The sequence below is a fragment of the Catharus ustulatus genome, chromosome 1 (genome assembly GCF_009819885.2).
Source record: "Catharus ustulatus isolate bCatUst1 chromosome 1, bCatUst1.pri.v2, whole genome shotgun sequence".
NCBI lineage: Eukaryota > Metazoa > Chordata > Aves > Passeriformes > Turdidae > Catharus > Catharus ustulatus.
The window spans coordinates 67064448-67083760 of NC_046221.1; the positions used below are offsets into that span (position 1 = coordinate 67064448).

The 19313-nt window shown below is 41.4% G+C and overlaps 1 protein-coding gene across 6 annotated transcripts in view; it reads right to left on the reverse strand.

Moving 5' to 3' along the window:
- ATXN1 (ataxin 1) overlaps positions 1–19313 on the reverse strand; it is a 160404-nt gene that overhangs the window by 106343 nt on the left and 34748 nt on the right. For 2 of the 6 annotated variants that reach the window (XM_033071018.2, XM_033071003.2), the window contains one exon: positions 1803–1908. The exons of 2 other annotated variants lie outside the window; for them this stretch is intronic. The gene's annotated coding sequence lies outside the window, so the exon portion shown is untranslated. Of the gene's footprint in view, positions 1–1802; positions 1909–13779; positions 13869–19313 lie in introns of all 6 variants that reach the window. 2 more of the 6 variants (XM_033071026.2, XM_033071035.2) reach the window with 2 other exon arrangements.

Here is a 19313-nt window from a genome sequence, read left to right on the forward strand (position 1 = left end):
CAGCACTGTTTTAAGATGTACATCAGCCAAGGAGAGTATAGTGATGTGAAACTTTTGTCAGTACCAGCAAAGGTGTGTGCACAAAGCTGTGATAACTGTCAGCAGCTCAAAGCAATTTAGATCTTTGCTTGTGTGCCAGGCAATCTTAAAGAGCTGCAGAACTCTTTCTTCTAAGTATTAAGATCTCAGTAATTTCAACTATATCAACGCCCCAAATTAAAACAGCATATTCATCAATTTCTAGGAATACACCGTAGTTTGGATGACACATTATTTCGGTGCTCAGTTTCTTCTGGACCTGAAGGAATCCTAGAGGTCTTAAAACTCAGCCTTTCTTCAGCTCCAACTGGAGCCAGACCAAGCATTCAGCGCTGGCACCAGACCCACTGCAGCGTCAGACCACTTAAAAAACTACGCCAAGAGCTGGGGAGGTGTTTTTAGGAACCCTTGCAGAAGGCACCTCTGCCAACAAGGTTCAACGAGGTTTCTACTGGTGACTTGAGAAGACATATTGAATGTCAATTGGCATGCTTATCTTCTTTAAACACTGAGCTTCCTTTCTAACATCTAATAGGACAGATTACTGGTTTAATTCTAATGGAAACTGATCAAAAGATCCTGGATTATTTGGTTGGCTTACCTTAAAACCTTTTCCTGCTTCAGTTTCCATGCAAAATATAGCAAAACAGTACTCCTATGAATGGAGAGCCTATCAACTAATCATTTAAGGAGATGAGGAAAACTACCTTTAAAACTGGGCTGTGGATAAAAATGCCAAAAACCTCCCAGAGCAACTGAAGTACCCACTCCAGAAATTTTCACAAGGACTACTTTGGAAAATAAAACCTAGAGAAGCATACTATATAAGACCGTTTGAAAATTCTATTCCTTATCTACAAAAGGCAGTTTCTTCTCAGTTGCCATCATGGTTCATGTGTTTAGGGACAAAAGTAGCTGGCAAACTAGCATTAAAAAAGGAACAAGTAAACACTGGCATTCCAAGCACTGTCTATAAAGTGAAGATAAACAGCAGTGGTCAAGTGAGAACTGACCAGCTCTCTTTCCATATCCATGTGAAGGGACACAGGCTGGGAACAACCTGGATCAAGGCTACCAATCCATTTAAATGCAGAAATGCTTTCATTATTTCAAAGCAGAACAAATATTTTTTTGTCTGCACACTTTTTAGAAGACATGAACAATAACTTCAGAACAGAACATAGGTGCCTGTTAACAAAGCCAACAACAATTACTGCTATGTCTAAGAATCAACAGAAAAACCACCAGTGTATTCCAAAGGCATTTGCTCACAAAGCAAACTCACTCCACGCAAGCCCAAGCATAGAAACGTGATAGTATCTCAGGATTTATGTTCTCTCAGCAGGTTGGACCGGGTCCTCCAGATTCCATGCTTGCCTTTGAAAGCAATTAAGTTTCTAGCACTTCTGGGAGCGACAAAAGCTCTCACTATGAAAACCTGCATGCTGCACTCGCGCTGAAGTCTGCAGCTTGGCAGACTGAAACAAAAGCACCACAAGAGGTGTGAACTTCCCCCACTTAACTCATCTGGGAGCATTAGTATGTGAAGAGCCATCTCAAAACTTCGAAGCTATTTCCAAATCATGTCTTTGTCCAGTGCCCAAAGAGCCAGCTGCTGCTGCGATTTGGGAGAATATTTGCAAAGCCCCTCTCAGCCCGGAAAGAAAAATTCCTTTTCTCATCAGCCTGCACACAGGAAACTCTACAAGTTCAGCTAATGTGAACTATTCTAATTGCTCACAAGACAGAGTACCCTTACTTACATAAGAGCATGTCCAGACACCTCGATGAAACCTGGGTCCTGCTGTGCTATGCACTGTACAAACACCTGCTCCATGGAGTTTACAACTTGCACAGAGTAAAGTGTACCTAAGGGAAGACAAGGGCAAGAAGCACATGTAGAGAAGTAATCAACAGGCATTTCACACAACTAGTGTGTGAACTCTGCTTGTGAATTATTATAGTACAGGAATGCTGCCTGATCAAAAAATAGATCTGTGATATGTCCCTGGCTGAATAAAACAAACACAACAGCAGCAGAGTCAAATTATTAAACATCCTGGCCCCAGCAACAAAAGCCCCAATGCTGTTCAAAATACAGACTGCCTGGACAAGGTTCAACATCTTTTTAGCTCTTCCAGATAGGAAAAAAGCCAAAGCCATTTCCCATCACTGTTCTAATTCTACCCACACTGTGAAGAAGAGTGACCTTGCGAAGCCAGAGCGCTGAGCGGGTGTGACAAACCCGCGAGTGGGGCGCAGGGAAGGGCGTGTGCCAACAGGCAGCCCCAGGACACCAGGGAGGGCAGCTCCTTCCAGGCAGGGTGTGACAGTGACCCACCTCTTCTTTACAGCAAGGCACCCTGGCCTCAGACCTCAGCAAGGCCAGTTGCTCAGGGATTGCTCTTACACATGGAGTTCATATGTCATTTACTCTGTGGCAAACAAACTTGCCAAGACCAATATTTTTTCACATCGACTTCTTTCTGCACCTTAGACTCTGCATGTTTGGTTTTCAGGGTTAATCCTCATAACTCCAAATGAAATCAGCTGGAGTGGTGCATACTCAGCACTCAGTATTCTGTAACTTTTTTTTTACTCATCAGTGTACATGTCTCCTCTGTTATACAGTAAGACACTCAATTCTGTGTTAGTAAATTAATTTCAGATAGTGTCGTTTTCAAAATTATTTAAGCCTAATTATGAGAGTTAACCTGCTTCTGTTTCCTTCTGACAACATCTGTGGTTTCATAACTTTAGTTTTTTGTACCTCTCGCTCACCTGTTACAAAGCAAGGACTTACAAATTCAGAGAAATTATTAATCAGGCAGATCTGCAAAACATGACCAACTGTGATTTCCTACCAGATTTAGAAGAACTTTTTCCCCCTCTCATGTCTTTCACTTAAAGTTGTAATCATCTTTAAGAACCAGAGGTAAGCACTTTTGGAGACAGAAATGTACTTAAAGACACATAATGGCAAGAATGTAAGATGCTTCAATGTCTTCTAAGCACTCTTTAAAGTGCTTAACATCTTAGGACAAAAAGAATGAGCAACTGTGAGCTTGGTCACAATTAGTTCATTACACATACAAACATATACAGACATGTCAGAAATGTTAAGCCAGGAGCTAAAAGGCAAGGAAATACCAGAAATGTGGCCAATTGTGTAACATTTAATCTTTCTTAATTTTGTGATCAGAGTGGGGGGGTTTTTTCCACAGGAAATGGTGCCATTCATGGTATAGTAAAACTATTACTATAGCTTTTGGTATTACTGAATAAGCCATCCTCAGTTTGCTTCATTCTCAGTATTAAAAATGGCCCTAAATGCTATGCTTTAAAGACAGAACAACTATTTCCTTCTAGGTTATTTTCTGGCTGTCACCATATTACCTAACTGCCTGATTTACTAAAATTAGCACATGTTCACAACACCCCAGGAGAGTTTTTTCCCCATCACAGAGACAGAACTGAGACTCAGAAAGACTGAGATTGTGGACAAAGGTCCCTTCCAAACCCAGCTATGCTGCTTGATGAGATTTTCCTCCCACACATGTGCTCAGCACCAGCTGCCCCTCTTCCTGTGCTGACTGTCTCCCTTCAGAAGTGCTAGCAGTCTGGTGTAAAAGCGTTTTGTAATCCATTATGGTGAAAATAAACTGGAGCAGCTACAAACTACTGTTCAGGCTCTTTTATGCTAACCCAGTTTTGCCTGCAACCAGCTGGGAAGCCCTCACCAAAGAGGGTCCTTTCCAAGGGGTAGTGCAGTGAGCACGTGGGAAGCTTGTGCTGACAGAAACAGACCTAAAAGAGGTACCTACACTGGTCAAAATCATTACCAGGGCTGAAGCTTTTAAATGAAAACAGACCTATTGGAGGAACAGACATGACTGCAAGCTATCAATGATCTCACATGAACCAAAGCTGTAGTTAAGACACCCAGTTTGCTGTCACAGGTTCATGCTGACAGCACAGGGACGGCAGATTAAGGTGTGGGAGCAGGTGGAAAGAAATGCATTCACATGAGGTGCTACTGCCAGCAACACACTTGCAGCATCCTCTTGATGGAGATTGCTTCTCCACCACTGAGCTGCTTGAACAAACTGTTTGAATGCTCCTCATCCACTTCAAGTGTGAAGTTAGACACTTTGAACAGACTTAGCAGCGGTTTAAGCTAAACTGTGCACTTTCATACTTGGGTTTTGCACTGATGCAGAGAGACAGGATTGCATGAGTCAGTCTGCTGGGCTAAGAGTCAGCAGGGCTAAGAGGCTGCATCAAGCAATTGGGCTACAAAAAACAACCATGGGTGAAATATTCCTGTATCTTCACACCAGACAGAACGAGCAGCATCCAAATGCAGCCTCAGGAATCACTAACTCCATATCAATGTACAGAACAGAGATTTCCTTTTTCTGTGGCTTAAGTTCTGCTGCTTCCCTACTCAAGACTCTGGATCAGCTTCCTCTCAGTTTCTCAGCTTAATCCCAATCACATCACACAATCCACCCCTGAGAGTCACACCAGCTCCAAAATGCTGTCCCTACACTTGGTGCTTTTGGTCTTAACTGCCCCCTGGTTCAGAGAGTGCCATGTTCCTCACAACTACTCCTGAGCACATCCTCCACAGCTTGTGTTCCCTCTCCATCCTTTCCTTCTGCTGCACCCTATCTGGGCAAACAACAGCTTTGCTGAAAATATGGGAGGACAATCTCTATTCTTTTGCCTCCTATATGCCTAGGACCACAACACTCCTCAGGAGATTGATGTAGAAATATCAAAGCAAGTTATTCAGCTCTAAAATGCAGCATACTCAATGCTACCTAATGAGCTCCTGCTGTGTGGGTACAAAATGAGCGATATCAGATTTTATATATTGACTGATTATGGACAAGTTTTGCTGCAAATGAGAAGGCAAATCCCTAATATTGGGGCAACTCTACAGCCAAATTTCAAATATTTACCCCCAAATATGAAGGTGTTACACAGGTACTCAAATGAAACAGCTGACCTATTTTTTTAAAAGGTTTTACAAAAATACAGGGTTTTGTATCTTGTTCTCAAGAGAACCTGAATCATTCATGCTGAAAAGTAAAAAGAAGGAAAAATCAACACTAAACTGCCACTGCTTTTGGAAAAAAAAGTCACTTTAAAAGGTTATCCTGGAAGAATCCTGAATGTTGTGCAATGCTGACTGTAGGCAGTTCAACCTGCTTTTCTTATGTTACTTGCGATTTCCTAAAGCTATTACTGAGAAGGTCCCTCAAGTCCATGATGTAGAACACAAATGAAAGATTATAGGCTACAGCGATGTCTGGACATATCTCAACATGAGAACTACAGACTGTAATAAAGATGCCTATTAGTGAGGCAATAGATAGCTAACACAGAAGGCAAGACAACACTGTGTACAGTGAATTTTTGTGCAGTGAATATGCAAGAGACAGGAAATCTAAGTGTCACAGTAACAGCCTATTTACAAAATTAACAGGAAATGTTGATTGGTTTCTATAGACACAAACATTGATACTGACACTTGAATCAAACAACTGTTCTTACGCCTGAAAGCAAGGTCAATCTATGATCACTGTAGTTCAGCAGGTAAAGAAAGATGGCACAAAAAATCTTGTTGATACATAACCTTCACCATCTAAGAGCCAGGTGACTTGGCTACAAGAAAGCAAATAAAATTTCTTTAAACCAAACATTTAGTTCTTTCATGCAGCTTCTCAGCAGATGACTCTAATGTGAAAGTTTGTGGTTTTTGCTCCAGCAGCTGGGTAGGATGGATTCTGATCCACTATCCAAATGACTCAAGTGTTTTTCATTTTCTAGGGTGCCAGCTACACTCCTGAACCCTCTGCAAAGGGAACCACCACGGCTGCTGAGCCTCACAAGAAAAGAGCAACTGGGTATGAAACGTTTTTTCCTCTAAGATGACTACCACCCAGTTTTATGGCCTGACAGAGAGAAGTTGTAAAGTCACTGTCTCCTTGAGTAACTCTTTTGAAATAGAGGCAAAAGGTCTAACTTGCTAATTTGATTGAAAGAGAGCAGGCAGGAAGATTCTACCATGGAACATTCCAGATCTGGGCTTTGCAGAGCATCTTTTCAACACTGATCCTAAACCTCTCAGATTTTAAGGAAGATGTACAAGCAGAGAAAGGAAAAAAACCCTGCAAAATCTATCCCACTTAGATGGGACCCTCCTACAAGGACAAATTTGACTTGCAGGCCTTGGTGCTTCCTACTTATTCTCCTCCCCAAAATGAGAGGCTTAGCATGCATTTGCAGAGGTGATTTAAAAAACAGAAGTCTTAAAGAGCAGCAGGCAGGCAGCCTCCAAATGCAGGGGTGGAGCAAAGCTACAGATGGGCTGATCTCTCAGGCTTTCCACTGGAAACCAGGGAGCTGGGAACAGGACTTGAAAGGGACTTAAAAACTCTGCTGAGACTTTCTGAAAACCTCCTGAGATAAAAGTCAGGGTCTAACCCCACCACACTGTATGACACAAACTGTCCTGTTCAGGTGTCTTCAAACATCACAAAACCCACATATTTCCAGCAGTAAATACAGAAACAGTGACTTTTACTGCCTATAATAGACTACATCTACACTGGGAGAGTCTGGAACATTACTGCCATATCTGCATAAGCATGATGACGGCTGTAGCACAAAGAAAGCCTCTGTGGTTTTCTTATCCCATATAGATAGAGCTCCAAGTTGCTGACTTCTCTATTAAATTGGACTTCTGGGTTCTCATCTATCTGAATAAAAAAAAAAAAAAAGCTCTGCAAACATTGTCTTGTCTTCTGCATTCATCAGTTACATAGCTCTCTTATGTGGACCAAGTTTTTTTTTTCCTATGAACAAGTATATACATATGGGGAAAAATCAAAATGCATGTATCAGTACGACGCTTTCATGGCAATCCTAGAGCCAGGCAAGACCAAAGAAGCAGCGAGGAAAACTGAACTCTTCCTCCAAGTGAAGATGAAATGAAACTAAGCCAAAGAGTGTTCTACTATCCTCATGGTGAGTGCTCTGGCTGGAGAGCTCCTTTCCTCCATCTGGTGAATGTATCTTGACTAGAGAGAGTAACACAGTACAAGAGAATGTAGCTGCAACCTGGTGTGAGTGCCAGGCTGAGCAAAGAGTTCAGCCAAATTCTCTCACTTTCAAGCAGAACTGCTGCAAGAAGCATACCACATCTAAATATATACGGTAATTTCACGATTATAAGCCACACCATTTTGACTAAAATTTTGATCCGAACCCAAAGTGCAGTTTATAATCAGGTGCGGCTTATATATGGACAAAGAACGAGAAGTTGCTGTTTTAGTTTTGAGGACAGGTCTGCTAAGAAAGGCAGGAGCTTCTCTTTGAAATGGAGAATGTAAACCCCCTCCCTCCAAATTATTATAATTTTGAAATCAAGGGGCTTTCAGGCAAAGATATGGGAATTAGGAATAACAGTTCTTTGCTAGGGAAATTAAAATAGAAATACAGTAGTACAGAGAAACAAACTCCAAACCCTGACAAAGTCAGAGTACAACCTGACACCCTGTCAGGCAGGGTGTTGGTAGCAGTCCCATTAAATGGTGGCTGCATCCTCCTGCAGTGACAGATGTGATTCAGTTGGAGCAGTGCTCCTGCAGAAGGTGCAGTTTCCCTCTGGAAGTCCAGTGGTGATGTGGAGAAATCTGATTTTCCTCTGGAGTCCAGTGGAGAAAGGGGCTACCTTAGTGTCCCAAAACCTCTGTTTTTATCTTGGTAAGAAATGTTGAGCTCTTCTCCCTGGCTGGAGCAACTTCCAATGGGATGCAGTAATTTTATCAGTCCCACAGTGGGACTCAATGGGCCATTAGCAGAAAATGACTGGCTGGAGGAAGGATGGGTTGTGAAAAGATGAAGAACAATGCCCTGCCTGGTTTCAATGGATGGCCCATTAGCAGAGTATCTGCTGTTGAGATAAGGATCACTGCCCCCACCCTCAACAGATGGTGATAGAATAGATACCTGTTACCACACTCTGTATTGTAACGTGCAGCTTATAATCAGGCTTATATATGGACAAAGAACAAAAAGTTGCCAACACCTGGAAGTGCAGCTTATAATCGTGAAATTACTGTACTTATTTTCTGAAAACGTGTAGTTGCTCAGATCACAAGACAAGACAGAGGTGTGTACAGCCTGATATTTATTTCATGGGGCATACGGGAGTTAATTTTGTTTCACATGAATTTTGGATACCCTATCTAAAAACACCCACATCCCTTAGTGTCAGGAACTGAAGTCAGAGGCTGAGGCAGGTAAGTAGTAACAACTCAGTCTCCATGTTTTAAAAATCGTCCCGATTTTCCTTTGAGTCTTCCAGGAAAATCAGATATACAGATCTCTCATTCTCACAATTCATCACTCTCTAGACTACGCAACAAGTCCTCATAATGTTCCATTTTGGCTAGCAGAGCAGTGAACAGATGTGGAAAAAAATTCACTCACTAGTGAAGAAATTCAGGGCAAGAAAATAAACCAGGATTAACTGGACTGTGTCCAGATCTCTTCACAGTTTTGTGAAGAAGAATGTTAGGAAGCAGAGGATACATGCTTTGACTTCAGAGACCCAGTTCCCCAACTCCAACATGGTCTAGCAAGGGGTGTGAGGAAGATTTCCATCACCATCATTCACCAGATAGTGCTTTGGTACAAACCTACATGAGTTTTTTTCTAGGTTGAAGGGCTATAGCAGCTTACATCAGATGAGAAAGTGCCTCCCTGTACCAAAAGAAACACAATTATTTAAGGTTCAGATTGTTACGGACTTGCCACAATAGATACCCTAAAATACCAGTAAGTTTGGAACAGGACATTTCAAGGGACAACCTACCCAGCATGTCTAAAACACTCACAGGGCAGGGGAGCAAAGGGCTCTGAAGAAAAGGGAAGTTTGCTGGAGCAAGAGTGAGTGAGCATCTGGAAAAAGTATCCTTGAGCTTGAGATCACACTGGATGCAATAAGTAGAGGTTGGGCTCTTCCCCTCTCCAAGATAACCTGGAGCAACCTTAAACAAGAAGTCTTGTCTCTACATCAAACACAGGTGAGAAGAGCCACGTATAAACTCCCTGTGCAGGAAAAACAGCCCAGGGTTTAACTTCCACTTGCATGCTGTGAAACAGCTTTTAAAAGCTGTAGAGAGGAGAGAGATCTAGGACAAATGGCTTGATTTATTACCCATGACTTTGCTAGAGGACTGGGGGCTTTTTGACACCCTAGTCAGCAAATAGAGAGAAAAAGAGAGAAAAATAGTTAATGTGAAGAATCATCTGAAGCTCTAAATCTCCTGACAACTGCTATCTAAACTTGAAGGGCAAGGGAGTAGCTGACAGAGAAATGAGAAAATAAGGAATTTGCATGAAGTGAAAGCTTCATGGACAAGCACTGTCACTTCATTTTATTTTTAAACAACAGAACAGTTCATCTAAGTGCAGAAGCAAAATGCGGGTTAAACAGTTGGACTTTAGGAGCTGATACACAGACTGAAGTCTGCTCCAGAGCCCCAGGGCAAATTTCACTCTCTGAAGCAGTACAATAGAGGGAGAAGGTGTTCAGTGATGTGCCACTATCTCTGAATGGATAAAGGCTCCAAGTCAAGGATGCCAGTTAGCTGAGGTAAGTGAGCTGTGACCACACTGAACAAATGAGAGCAGAGAGAGCAAATGAATGACAAAAGAATGAAGGAGCAAAATTTTTAAAATGGGGAAAAGGATTCAAGCAGAAGAGTGACCTGCAGGATAAAAATGATTTGGCAAATTTATAAAATCAACCCTCAGCATCACTGATCCCTTATGATCCCTGTCCTTCAGCCTTTCTGTACCTTATCTGCAATATTATGCCAGTAGCAGTGAGAACAGCTGTAGGAGTTGTGCCCAGGTAGAGGAACTCCTCCGCTTAGTGAGAGAGCTCAAGGAAGAGTAGGTTGAGGAACATCAGCGAAAGAGAGAAATAGAATATTGAAACTGCACCTTACCTACCTCCCCTGGGACAGGCCCAGCAGGCAGACAGGCTGCATGATACAGAAGATTCCCTGGCCTCTCTCCACCTGGTTGAACACAGTCACATTAGGGACAGGGGGCAGTGGTGGCAAGTTCCTGTCCAGCACAGCACACACGTTCCCTAATGTGACTGTTCCACCTTCCCAGGTGCCCTGGCATAACTGGAATGGGGTTATCCAAGTGGAACCAAACAACAAGGATGATAATGGTTCATTTGTTGGGGCCAGTTCTGTTTAATGTCTCTGTCTGTGATCTGGACAAGGGGGTTGAATGCACCCTCAGTCAGTTTGCAGATGATACCAAGCTGGGTGGGAGTATTAATCTGCTGGAGGGTATAAAGGCTCTGCAGAGGTATCTGGACAGGCTGAATCAGTGGGCTGAGGCAGTTTTATAAGGTTCAACAAGTAAAGTACCAGATCCTGCACTCGGGTCACAACAACCCCATGCAATGTTACAGGCATGGGATAGAGTGGCTGGAAAGCTGCCCAGTGGAAAAGGACTCGGGGCTGCTGGCCAGCAGCTGGCTGAACATGGGCCAGTGTGTGCCCAGGTGTGCCCTGGTGGCCAATAAATCCAATGGCATCCTGGCCTGTATCAGCAATAGTGTGGCCAGCAGGACCAGGGCAATGATTGTCCCCCTGTACTCAGCACTGGTGAGGTCACGCCTCAAACCCTGTTCAGTTTTGGCCTCTTACCACAAGGAAGACACTGAGGTGCTGGAGCAGGTCCAGAGAAGGGGAACAGAGCTGGGGAAGGGTCTGCAGCACAGGTCTGATGAGGGTAAGGAAGCTAGAGTTGTTTAGCCTGGAGAAAAGGAGGCTCAGTGGGGACTTTATCTCTCTCTACGACTGCCTGAAAGGAGGGTGTAGCCAGGTGGGGGCTGACCTCTTCTCCCCAGTAACAAGTGACAGAACAAGGAAAAGGCATCAAGCTGTGCCAGGGGAGGTCTAGGTTGGATATTAGGAAAAATTTCTTCATGGAAAGAGTTATCAAGCATGGGAGCAGTCTGCCTAAGGAAGTGGTTGAATCACCATTCCCAGAGGTATTTAAAAAACACACAGATGGGGCACTTAAGAACGTGGTTTGGTGGTGGACTAGGTTAGGTTAACAGTTGGACTCAATGATTTTAAAGGTCCTTTCCAACACTAACGATTCTGTTATTCTAAACATGAGGGAGGGCAGCTGCCCAGCTCATGCAAAGCCGTGGTAATGAAACCATAGAGGAGAGCAGATTTTAAGGATCAGTAAAGAAGGGTTCCCCACACAACTGGAACCTCTTCCTGCCAAAGAAACTTAATTTTTGAAGTGGCTGCACCCCTCTACAGAAGCTTGCTAAAAAATGAAGACCCATGCTTAATCCCTGAGGCAGAGAGTGAAAACAGAGGTTTTCTGGTTCCTTTGACATTACAGAATTAAAGCAATTTCCTCCTTTTCATGACTTTCTCACAATTTCAACTATCCACATCTAGATTTATTGCCCATTTAGAAAAGAAATACCACTGAAGGGACCACATCCATCAGAGTTCTTATTTCATTCCTCTGAAACTTGAAATTCTCACTAAGACACAGCATGAAGGATTTTCAAGTACAAGGTCCTTTGAACATAAAGAACCAGACATCTTAACTGCTTTTAGCAGACTGTAAGATCTTACACATTAGGAATCCCCTGAACATTCGACAATATTATATTAAGCTAATTGTGTGGGAAAACAGAAGACCTGGAAAGTCCATAAAACAGGGAAGTGTATCTTAGCAATAGAAAGTACATGCTCATAGAACTCAGAAAAATAAATTCTTGCCTGCAATATTCATTAGTTTCAAACACAAGCTACCAGAGAAAAGTCTGGCTCAGAGAGAAAGGGAAATACAGATTCTGACTGAGCTATGACTCTATGATTTCCTAAGATCAATTCATTGCAGTAATTAATTAGACAGATCACTCCTTTGTAGTCTTCTTTATTAGGTCACAAATCCATGCAAATTATTAATTTCTTCCACTACTTTTAGTAATGATCTGCTTGAGAAGTTGTCTGCTAAGTTCTTCAGTTTAATACTTATCTTGCAAATGCGCCAGTTGACTAAGAAGAGAGGAACAAAAGAATAAAAAGAAAATTCTGACACAAACCAGCAAATGTTAGGCCAGAAGAACATTAGTTGTTAAGAAGAAAATACCAACAGTAGAACCAAAAATAGCTCTTCAACCATTTGTCTTTTCAAATGTGTTGTTTCTTCTTAGGATCCATGCTTCTCATAACTGAATGTTTCTTATGCTTGTACTGGGGTCTCCCAGAACCTCTTTCCACTCAAAGAAAAATATGTCTTTTCCCTTATCACATTATTAACAACCATAGCAAATGGTTTTATTTCTTTTATCTCCATGACTTTCTTGAGTTTTGCTTACTGTTTATCTAGATGCAAAAGCTGGTGGTCAATGCTTGTCACTTTTCTCTTTTATTAAGTATTCAAATGAAGAGTGATGCTACCTCTTACTCAAATGTAAATTTAAGCCATGTCTACTTGGAACGAGGGAGGAACAAGGCTTTCCCACTGGCAAAACTTTGCCATATATTCTTCTCCCATCTACCAGAATTTGTCCTGTCACATATACCTTTACTTTTTTTTTAAAATGTGTGACTGGTTAACAAACCAAATGTTTTCCTTAGGCTCACAGAAGTCAGGTTTTATGCCATCCTAATGTAAATTGAAATGATGGTCAAAGCAAAAAAAGCAACAAAACCATCAAAAGTCACCTGTCAAAACAAAAATGTGAAACTGCTGGTAAAAGTCAAGATATGCTATATCTTTTGTGACATGCTGGCATTTTGTTGTAGTTGTTCCTCCCCAATAATTAACAGATTACAGTTCAGTTTTAAAACAAGGGCATTTTATAATCAGTAAACCATCCATGCTACTCAACTATCTGATTTGTCTCAAGGTCACTGTCTTCAGTAACTGGGTAAGAATTACATCATCTGTCCTACTATAGGATGGCAATTACATCATTGATCAATATCTGAGATCTTAGTGTGACCAACAAATTCATGTTAGAGATGAGTTACAACTGGGCAGATACCACAAAATGAAAGTCCTGTTTGCTTCAATCCACATCCTCATTAAGATTAAATTATAAAACTGTCAACTCTCTTATTTGTAGTACAGTTCAAGATGAGAGCTAAGCAAAGATGAGGTAGGGAAGGTGCCACAGTGTCTTGCCTTTTGCAAGGGCAGAGAAGACCATCTTTGCTTTGAAGAGCTTACAGCAGCCTGAAGTGACAAGAGCAACAGAGGGTGGAGGAAAGATGTGTAAGCAGATGGCAGGAGACCACGTTATTTTTAAGCCTTTAGTGGTGATGCAGTTTGAGGTAGTCACATGTTCATCTTCAACAGCAATAAGCGTTTAAAGCTATTTTAGTTCCCTCTTGCCTTGAAACAGACCTGGAGCAAGCAAGTAGCAAGCTCCTGTGTCTTAGTGGAAGATGTGTGCACTTGAGTCCTGCTCCCCTGCAGCTGGTTTGGCAGTGAAATGTAGGGTTCTGCATTCTGTGGGAAAAGATCAGCTAAATGAAAGCAGTACGAAGAAAGGTCTGCAGGAAGTGGATAAAGATGATCCAGTTAAGAGTGAAGAGAGGAAAGCCAAACAACAAATGAGCTTAGGGTACAGAATTATATGCAGTTTGGAGTCACAGTTTGTCTCCTGGCTGCTTTTGCCACTGTGCCTCTTCTGGCTCAAGTCTCCAAGAAGGGGCAACTCCCTCGATCTTCCTTTCAGAAACCTGTTGAAGAGGAGGAGCTTGCTTTGCTCACTTTTGCTCAAGCAGGGCTCAAGCAGCCCTCAGGACCAGGGTAACCTGAGCAGAGCCCCACTAAAAATGTTTCAGCAGAGTACCTACAGTAAGGTTCAACAGAGGGTGGTAACTCACCTGTGGGGGTGGATGTATAAAATACAGCAGTACCTGGAGGCACTGACCTACTTGGCTTCTGTAGTGGCATACAGTGAATGACAGCTCCCATCTCAACTACAAGAAGCAATACACGGAATAGGAGTCCCAGGGAGAGAGAATACTAAGCCAACATTTTCACCCCTGGATACACTAAATTAGGTACCAATCCATATTTTTGGACCTAAATAGCTGGCCTCTTTCACAGTAGTGCTATGTGCACCCAGAGGCCCATTAAAATGAAGTAGAGGGTTGCAGGAGACTTGCCTGCTCTGAAAATCAGGCTGGGACTAACCAGATTTGATAGCTCTGACCTTACTTATAGCTGTGAAACACAGACAAGACTAGCACCAGCAGGAAAAAAAAATATGAGGTTTCTAAAACATATATTAAATGCTGAATCTTGTAAATATATACACTGCAGCTACACATCCTGTAGCATCTCTAAGGGCAAAACCTGACTTTGCCATTTAAAATGCTGGCTTTTAAAACACTTTTGCAGGCTGTAGGTTGCCTGAAGGACAGCCAACCTCCTCTGTCTTCTACTGTTGGATACACACAGTGGATATTTAGTGCCTATCACTCTGTCTTCTCCCTATAAATACAGAGATACAGTGTGATTGTCTTTAACACAAGTAAAAGCATGACATCAGAGAAGATAGCACAATGAACTCACCTTAAAGAAGTTTTTATTTCAGGTTAGGGCAAGGTACTTAATAACTGTGTTTTTCTGGTAGGGCTTACTCTTACATATCTCTTGCCAAGAGGCAGGCATTTGGAGTAAATAGAGAGGCAAGATTTTTCTCTGTGGGGTTCATTACAGGCTAAGGGCATTAGACCCTTTCTCTTGTAACAAATCCTTGGTGTATTTGCAGTTAAAAAAAAAAAAACCTTACAAAGTTTTGTTTGAAGTACTTAAAGTTCAGTGTTCAAAGCCTCAGATCACATTTGCAGCAGATTTAATAGGGCAGTACTGCTGGCCTCCAGAAGGTAATTCTTTACCCTTGCAGACTAAAGAATAATTACACACAGAGGCTAATTCTGCCATCCCTTGTACCAGGTTTATGCTGAAATAAGTCCACTGATGGATGAAATTAGGGAGGCATGAGACTGCAATAATCTAATACTGAATCAGGCCATAAAAAATATAATCTGCTTTATCAAAAATGTAGTTGAGTCAAGAGATTTCTTTTCCTTGTTTCCTACGCAGACACATTCTTTTTTTCACATAGGGAATTTTTTAAAAAGCAATGCCTGTAGGATTCTGGGTTCATCACAAACTGCAAATTCCTCACAGATAACAGGAAATTAAAAGACAATAGGAAAATAACTTGTCCGTACAGCTTTCCATACAGCTTTTCAAACAGATAAATATGAAGTTAAATAAAAACTTAAATGCTGCTTCACTTTCATGACTGCTAGCACTTCATCCCTGTCCCAGAACCCAACTGTGTTCTGTGGAAGAAGAAACATGTCAGTGCAGCTCATTTCACCTGCAATGAAAAGTAATTTATTGTGCCTAACTATGAAAAGCAAATTGGTATCATCATCTAGGAGTTTGTATCTTACAAGAGTTGTTTCTGTAATTTGCCCTTCTTTTGAAAAGAGGTAAGATTAGAATAACTGTGTAAAAGCCTGCAACTAATATTAAATTAAGCTTAAATGCATAAAAAAATTGCTAGATGATAAAGGTTGGGAAGAGATGCATGTATGGCACAAAAAGAAGTACAATATGGTTATGAGAAACCTATTTTTTAAATAACTAGTTAGATACCTTAGTCACAGATATCACAAAAAAATTCCAATAAAAATAATATTTTTCTCTCAAAATGTGATTCTAGATAGCCAATTTGTTAACTTAAGAAATAATGCAGGAAAGAGTGAAAGAACTGATCATTATTTCTTCTGTGTTACTGAAAGGCAATCCGCATGAGCACAACTGAGGGGGAATAAACTGCGAGTTAAACCTTTATCCTGAAGCCCCTCACCACTGGATACCCTTAAATACACTTGAAAATGCCATCATTTTTCCTAGCAACATGGATGATAGCATTTATATTTTGCAACTGGAGCATTAGCTAGTTAAGCTTAAGAAAACTCGAAAGAATAGCATAGGACAAGGGTTAGAACAGGAATTCCATACAACTCTGAATGCTCACACTGCTTTACAAGTCCCTTGACTTCACAAGAGGGACAGAAGGTGAGACCTTTCCAACAACCAGCAACTGGTTTATGTCTGCTGTGGCAGATCTCTTCACTGTGCAACTACTCAGTTTCCAGAGAGGAAAGATATAAACACCTGAGCTCTTATTAGCACATCAACAAGAATAAACTCCAATCTTTTACACTGCTGAAGTATTGTGTACAACAACAGAGACTACTGCTTCTCAAATCCGGTGCCAGCATCTTCCAATGCACTTCCTTTCCACTCTGTCCTCTCTCACTCTTTCCTATCTGACATTTTCAGTTACCTTGTACACACTTCACTGATGCTCCAGCTCCCATCTACACTATCTTCCCAACCCAACCCTCAACATGTAGCTCCTTCCCACTCAGCTTTCCTATTTATCTTCCCATCACTAGCAGTCATCCTACTGCTCCTTGCCTCAGTTGATAATCTGTTTTTAAAAACAGGCCCTAAGATTTGTTTTTTCCCTAATACCAAAAACTCAAAAAACCTTTGTAGGAATCTATGGAACTGGTAACAGATCAAAGCATTGCCTTTGCCTTTACTTCCTTTAGAAGGAAAAACTTGAAAAATATCATCAAAGCCACAGATCAAATTTATAAAAACTAATTGGAATCAGAAAAAAAAACCCAAAACCCTCAGAACAGATGGTTTGACACCCTATCTCATCCAGCTAAGTATTGGACTCACAGAACCTCACTATATTACATGATTTCAGAAAGAAGGCACCTTTATCAGCATAAAACTAGGAGATCTTCAGGCTGTGCTGCTCAGAATGGAGCATGGAAAACAAAACCCAGCTGACTCCCACAAAAAACTTTTCCACACAAAAGCAGAAGGGATTTAAACCCCACAGAAGAAGCACAGACTGATCAAGCATAATGCCCCCAAATGAGACTGAAAGTTGGCAGCAACAACACAACTACAGAGAATTTGGATCTTCTTGGATCTTGACTACATCAAGCTGTTACAAAGCTTTTCTCCTTCCTCAGTTGTGAAGTACGACAAAGCAGTAGAAGGCAGTTGTGCATTCCGACTTAACTTTGGTTAAAGAAAAATGCTACAAATCAGGGCCAGGGGAGCTGTTCTCTGTGGTTGCATTTTCTATTGAGGCTGAGCTGGGCTTCTCTGGCCACCACTTCCACGTAAGTGCATCTTACAAATTGCAGACTCCTTTCCCTGGATGACCTTCACCAAATGCTGAACACACTGATGAAGCTGATGAACAGTAAAGTGGTGTAGCAGCTGAACTGAAGGTTGATACAGCAAGAGTGTTGCATCACTTCAGTGATAGTAGCTTAAAGCATGAAAATTACTCCTTTGACCCTTTATCCTCTCCCTCCCTATCAAATGGGCACCTTCCACCTGCCAACATGGCAAGAGTGACTTTTGAAAGAAGGACCCTGGGCAAACCAGAATTGCACGCTGGCAGCAGTGAGCAGGAAAGAAATTTGCCTTGCAAAAAGGCCGGGCCTCTAAAGTCCCAAGTGTGGCAGGGCACAGACAGAAGTATTCCAACCAGTTTCAACAGCATAGAAGGATGTATCATGCAGGCTGCTCTAATGGCAATGAGAAACTTACATATGGCCAAATAATGTTGTGAAAATCTTTGTGCAACAGGTAGGGAATTGGAAAAGGCTGTTTTTTAAAGAGAAAGCAGGGGAAGTGGCACTCAGCAGGGAAACAAAGGTGAACAAAGCAGAATCCTTTGACAAAAAATATGGATGCTCACTGATTCTGGAGAAGATCTGTATCCATGTTGTACACAGAGGATGCCCAGTTTGGGATCTAGTCTGCTCTCATCAACAGCTCTTTATAGCTGCAAACAACAGATTGCAGCAGAACCAGAGCTTGTGCTTTCTAGCAGTGAAAGCAGGACCAGGGGTATATTCAAACAGATACTTACGCTACATACTCTCAGTTTTATTCTTGAACAGCAGAAACTGTAGTAGTAAAGGCTTGTTAAGCATACACAAATTAAGTCAGAGTATTTCTGTGTGCAATTAATCATGATTTATTTGAAGATACTCTGTTAGCATTCCCATTTTCTGCTCCCTGAAACTCCAATTAATGAGGGCCAACCCTCAATATGAAAATGTTTTATTTTATGTGCTGAACAAAAGCAACAAAAAGAAATGTTATTATCTAAACCAACAAAGTGTTCTGACAAAAAATTTCTTTGCAATTTTGAGCAGAACAAATGACTTAAAAAGAGAGGTTGAGCAAACCAGATTAAATAAGTGTAGTACTTAAGAACTTGGAAGCAAAACAGTTTTCATTTAATAAGCAGATAAGTGGTGTTTCTGCCATCACTGCTATTAGTCTTCTGCTTTCTCCTTTTCAATGTCTGCAACTTATGATCTCAGAAAACAAGCTAGTTAAAAGCATCTCTGAAGCAAATGAGTGAGGAAATAAATGTGTCTTGCTTGTGATAAATTTGTTACACATATGTTTGAATCTATAGTTTGCCTGTCTAAAAACATTTCCAATGGCTGTTTTGCACTTCGAAGGAATAAAATCCACTTTCATTTTCCCTGATATTTCAAGTGCTTAGGTATGAGAAAACCCAGGTTACTTCTTAAAACAGTTTTTTCCAATTTAGCAGAAGATGAGGTTCATGACATTGCATGGGCTGCACACGACTTATCTGCTGAAACACTCGATTTGTCAGGTTACTTCTTAAAACAGTTTTTTCCAATTTAGCAGAAGATGAGGTTCATGACATTGCATGGGCTGCACACGACTTATCTGCTGAAACACTCGATTTGTCTTCCTTAAAAAACATCATGTCATTGCTAAGGATATACCCTCTGCACCAGATCCTGGTGAACATACCATACCTGTTCTTCACAGTCCGACAGCAACACAGTGTGAAAAACACCTGATCATCATGGCCTTCAAGTCACAAGTGTTCCCAGAAACTGAGGGGGAAACTGTTTTTATCAATATAGGCTTTCATGGTGAGATTTCTAAGCACTTTGAAATGGTATAAAAATCTGTAGATATTTCAAATACTTTCAGAATACCTTTTCCTTGCATCAGTCAAATGGGCTAGCTATAAATACTCCTGCTGTATAAGCATGTTTCTTTCA